Genomic DNA, 6,211 nt, shown 5'->3' with positions numbered 1-6,211 from the left:
GTGCGGGGGTTGAACTTGTGACCATGAGGTCCAGGTCACCTGCACACATATTTCGCCTAGTGTAAAGCTAAAATATAATTAAAAAATTATAAATTATAAGTTTTAAAATATAATAAAAATCTATAATTATATTTTTTTAAAAAGAGAAAAAATTTATATAAGCCCGATGAAGAAATAAAATATGAATAATTTATTTAGTCCGGAGGAAGTATTTATTTATGATTTGTGAAGGCTAAGGGTGTCTTTGTTTTGTGGCTTGAAAAGATATATATATATATATATATTTAGTGAAATACAGATAATTGTGTAGAATATATAAAAATGATGAATGTATTTAATATATTACTCGCTTCGTTCCATCTAAATTGTCATATTTAGCTTAGACATAAAGTTTTATGTATTGTATAATTATTAAGTAATTAAAAAGTTAATTAGTGAAAATAATTATAATTTAATAAAATAATTATAAATTAAAATTATGATGACTAAATAGTTTAATTAAAATATTTTTTTATAAATTATGAATTTTAAAATATGATTAAAGTGTATAATTATATTTTCAAAAAAAAAGAAAAGACAAATTATGTGGGACGAATGAAAATAAAAAGATAGAGAAAAATTAATTGAAATGAAAGAAGAGAATTTTGGTGTCCTCCTGATATTCATTAAAATTTAGAAGCATCCTGAATGTTTTTAATCCATTAGATCAATTTTACTGATAATTAAACAATTGAGTTTGATTGAGGGTATTTTGGTAATTCAAAAATTAATTAAGATATCTAATTAAAAAAAATTAATTAGAAAATATTATCATAACTACCTCTGATAATTTCGGGATTAATTTTTTCTTAAACAAAATAAAAATGTTTGCAAATAATTATTTTGAAAATCGTATAAATTCAAATTATAAAGATGTATACAATATTACAAAATGATGTCTCAATAATATTATTATGATGTTCATGAAATATTTTTCTTATATAATTTAATTAAACGATGTTCAAGTAAATGCATTATGATATATTTTATCAACTCGCCGAGTATGATATGACAATTATTTAAATAAATTAAAAATCAAATATATATATATATATCTATAAATATTAACCCTTTAACCCTTCCCACCCCATCTTATTTACTAAGCCCTAAATTCATCGCGCAGATACCCTCTGTCTCGTCGCGCTACCTCCGTCTACAACACAGTCCGCCGCGCCGCCGACCTCTTCAGCCACGCCCACTGCCGCCGCTGACCTCTACAGCCATGCCCGCCGCCGTCGAATAACCGCCGCTGCCATCAATTCCTTCTCTATCTGCACATCCGCACTTGACGGAAGTCGGCAATGACACGCAATTCCTCTTCTATTTAGAAGTTCACATTTGACGAATCTTCCAATAACGGATTCTACCAAGCAAGATCCCGAGGCTTCTATTAAACCCAAAATGAAAATAACGAAGCACATTCAAGTACCATCTGTGCCAAGAAAGATAGCAGATTTCAATAACGATAAGCTCTTTCGGCCAAGCGGACATATTTTGTAGTTGTGTTTTCAATACTGCTCAATGTTTTTATGGTGACAATCCGTGTATGTGTACTCTTGATTATTCTCTTTTAGAAAAAAAAATATCAACACAATTATTCCTAAAAATCTTTTTGTTGGCCTCCGGACACGTACGATGTATATTCATGACACATATGTTGTTTAACTCATGATAGACTAATGATATTATACCTTATTGTGCACACTTTTATTTCATGTTATAGTTCATATTTATGATTTACATATTTCATAGTTATGATATATTAATCAGATTTAAATGATGGACTATATTAGATATATTTTTCACCATTATGTTTATAAATATGATATATAATTTCAGTAGACATGATATATACATCAAATGTAAATGATGTAAGTTGCATATAGGAATGTTGCGCGTATAGTTATGATATATTTCATTTTATGATTTCTATTTATGATTTATATATTGCATAGTTATGATGTATTGTTCAGGTTTAAATGATGGATTATGTTATATATATTTTTCACCATTATATTTATAGGGTAAACTGTTTTTTAATCCCGTAACTGGACCCTCTTATCATTTTAGTCCCGTAAGTGGAGCCTGTTGCAAACTAGTCCCATAAGTGAAAAATTTTCACTGTTTTAGTTCTTCAGCATTGGAGACGCCCGCGTTGCTCGCCGGAGGCCACGTGTCCGCCAGGTTAGCGACACCTAGCGGACACATGGATTTTATTTTTTTATTTTTCATTTTTTTAAATTTTTTTAAAATTTATTTTTTATTTTATTTGCCTTTTTAATTTTTTTTATTTGGTCAAATTGAGAAAAAAATTAAAGAAAATTAAAAAAAAATTTTAAAAAAAAATCCACGTATTCGCCAGATGTCGCTGACCTGACGGGACATCTGGCAGACACGTGGATTCCGGCGAGCCACGCGGGCGTCTCCGGCGTCGGAGGATTAAAACAACGAAAATTTTCCACTTATGGGACTAGTTTGCGACAGGCTCCACTTATGAGACTAAAATAATAAGGGGGTCTAGTTACATGACTAAAAAAACAGTTTACCCATATTTATTTGTATAATTAAGTGGCAACATCCTCTAAACATGTTTGTTTATTATTGGGGGTAAACTTTCCTATTAATTTTGCACCTTTTCTTTTTTATTGCGGCAATAATAAATGTATTATATATTTGATGGTCACTTTTTGCCTTTTTGCATTTGTTTTTGCACGGTAAATTTTTGTCTTTGCGCATATCTACAATATGACTTGTACGCATTATTGGAGTTTGAAAAAGATGCATTTGTCCAATAGTCATCACCTGAAGAGTCAAATGATATATATAGTTATAAATATGCTGTTTATTTTAATGTAACATTGTTTACGGAATTTAGTATTATGATGTCGTTTTTGCGCGAATATTGATTAACTAAATTACTTGTTTTCGCTCTTTTTACGTAGTATATAATTGGATAAATATTTTATATATTTTTTAGACATTTAAATAAGGAAAAAAAATAACATATATGATTTAATTTGAAGACTGTTTCAACTTTTCATACTTGTAGGAGGTTGATCCTAAATTTAAGGGCAAATTATTTTAATTTAACCCTTTAAAATTTGGATAAAGTATGCTCTTTATCTTATTGATTTCATAGAGCAATCAATTAAATTATATTAGAAAATTAAATTTTTTAAGTGAGTACTTACATAAATTCTACAAAAATATAATAACATTTAAAATCGTCTCAAGAAAATAATGTAAACAATTTTTTTTTTTGTTTAATTTCAGGCTACATATCATTCGCACAAATATAGGATTCGAAAATTAAGATAAATTTAATGTATCTAATTGAACTAATGGAAACCTGCAAGTCTTCTATTGTTTCAGCCATTGATTAAATAATTCTTGTGTGCAACTATTAATACATTAATTGACTGATACGACTATGATGCATATATATATAAATATAGAATATGGTGTTTAGAAGATAGGTATATGATGTAATACAAATTCGTCAATAAGTTACTTTCGTGATCGATAAAAAAACTTACCCCATTCTATAATTTCTAAAACGTTATCTTCGTCCACAACACACTGGAACTGACCAAAATGCACATAATTTTACTTCACTTATTCTACGCTCCGATTTCTTCACAATTTATTTTATTGGATGGATGTCGGTGAAAGAAGATGTAGTTTTGTTTTTTTGGATGTGAACCGACTAAAATTATGAATATGACCTGCATCTATCTGTATTTATATTCCCTTAATTTATGCCAAAATAAAAAATTGACTTATTAATTATTAAAATCAAATTACATATCTACCACTAACTGTAATATCATCCGTTATTAAAATTTTGATCGGACGGCTGACATTTTTTCAGGATGATCATGAATATTGTATTTCAAGGCCTTACCCGAATTGGAAAGAAGTACTAGTATTTTTCTTAAAAAAAATGTTAAAGAAAAAAATTTAAAAAAATCCTAAATCCTCCTTAATTCACGGGAGACTTGGTCTGCACTCCCTGTCAGTAGTGTAAAATTTATATTCAGTCCCTATTATTAAAAAGTTGATCGGCACTCCCTCATTTTCAGTATTGATTTAAATTTAATTTCTATTTTTTATTTTTCCATTAAATAGTATAGTATAAATATAATGTACCCTTAAAATATATTTAAATACGTTTAATATTTTTTTATATACTTATAGCACATTCCGCTTTACTTATACTACGTCTCGTTCTACCTACATTGTTCTACTGATATACTTTTATTTACATTTTGTGTACTTTTGTATGTGTATTTAATAATAATAATAATAATAAATAATTATAATTACGTTTTATTATAGGATGAAACAAAAAAAAAAAAACAACTAAATACTTCTCATATCTCAAAGAAAATCCTATACCTGTCATTCTCGTTCATGTACCACAATATATCGAAAATTTTCCTCCTTCATGCAATCGATCGTTCTTATTTCCCCTCAAATTTATTCATATTTATTAAGATTTCTAAATTTGCACTAACATTATTTTATTATTAGAATCTAATTGTAAAATAAAATATACATAATGTAAATTACAATGTGACTAATTTATTGAAATATAATCCAAAATAGGTACGTAAAATTTAAATAAAATAATGATATGTATATATATGTGTGTATATATATATATATTCATTCCATCAATATAAGTTACAAATTTATATTAAAAAAAAATTGCAATAAAAAATTAGATATATATATTTTAAATACAACCGTGATTATATATATCATTTTATCAATATTAGTTTACTTACTCTTTAAATTCTACCTATAAAATGAAAAAATTTGATATTAATAATTTATATTAATTTTGTACAAAATTCATAATTATATTTAATATAATACTCCCTCCGTCCCAAAAGAGACGTCTTATTGGATGTTGACACGGTAATTAAGGAATAATAGTATTTAATTAAAAGTAGAGTATAAAGTAAAATGTAAAAGATTAAAAGACCCCTGTTTTTTTGAAAGATTTTAAAAAGTGGGTTAGAATAATAATTAGAGATAGTTTGAAAAAGTAGAAATAATTTTGTTATAAAGTGGGGACCACGGTGACTAAATAAGGAAACAAGACAATTGTTTTGAGACAGACAAAAATGAAAAAATAAGACAACTCTTTTGGGATGGAGAAAGTATAAAATATTACGTAAATATTATAAAAATATTATACATAATATAAACTTTATTATATGATTCAATATAATATTAGCACAATAAATATCTATCCATCTATGTATATATAATTATTCTATCAAATATTTAAAATCGTATAATATAAACATCATGAGTGTGCGTATATATATTAATTTTGTAGAAAAATATGTTGAAATTTTTTCAAAAAACAAACAAATCCTTATTCTATAGAAAATAAAATTTACAAGAAAATAAAATTAAATAATTTTCCTATCAAAGATTTATATTAAATATACAGATCACAATTCTGTATAATTTTTTTTTATTTTTTACTAATATTTTTAATTTTTTTTAAACGTGAAAATAAAATAAATATAAATATAATTTTATTAAAAAAAAAAAGTAAATTTAACTTTTTAAAAGAACCAATAAAAATAAACATAGTCATTTTTTTTTTTTCTTATTCAATAATTCTAATTATAACAACACCTAAAAAGTAAATATATATAAAATAAATTATTCAAATACACATTCTAAACATTTATGCATATACCAGTTTAACATTCATGCATATACCTCACTGATAGAGATAGCGGTCTCACAGAGTGCTTTAATATTTTAGGAAATTGATTGATATCAACTATATTCTAAAATACCTGCAGCTATATATATAATAATTAACCACCAATTATACATTGATTACCGGTGTTTGTACCCCGAGGATATTGTTATATGTGCACTAAAGATATACCCTAGTGTAATTTTTATGTACCTGCAATATAAAGTCATATGCTCCGCTAATGCGTATATATGCTCTGGTTATATATGGTTGGAAAAATGGGTCGTGTTTGGTTCAACATATTCAATTGCTCTTAGTAACCAGAGATAAATTCATCATTATTGTGTTCTCACGACTCCCTGACATGTAAGTAGAGAAAAGAACACATGTTTACTATACATGGCCAAACAAGTAAGAAATGTCGTTGTTAAATTTGTTGGTTGT

This window comes from Andrographis paniculata, unplaced genomic scaffold, assembly GCF_009805555.1.
Source record: "Andrographis paniculata isolate CXL003 unplaced genomic scaffold, ASM980555v1 Contig46END, whole genome shotgun sequence".
Taxonomy (NCBI): Eukaryota; Viridiplantae; Streptophyta; class Magnoliopsida; order Lamiales; family Acanthaceae; genus Andrographis; species Andrographis paniculata.
The sequence above is the reverse complement of the archived record's forward strand: the minus strand, read 5'-3'. Positions refer to the sequence as shown.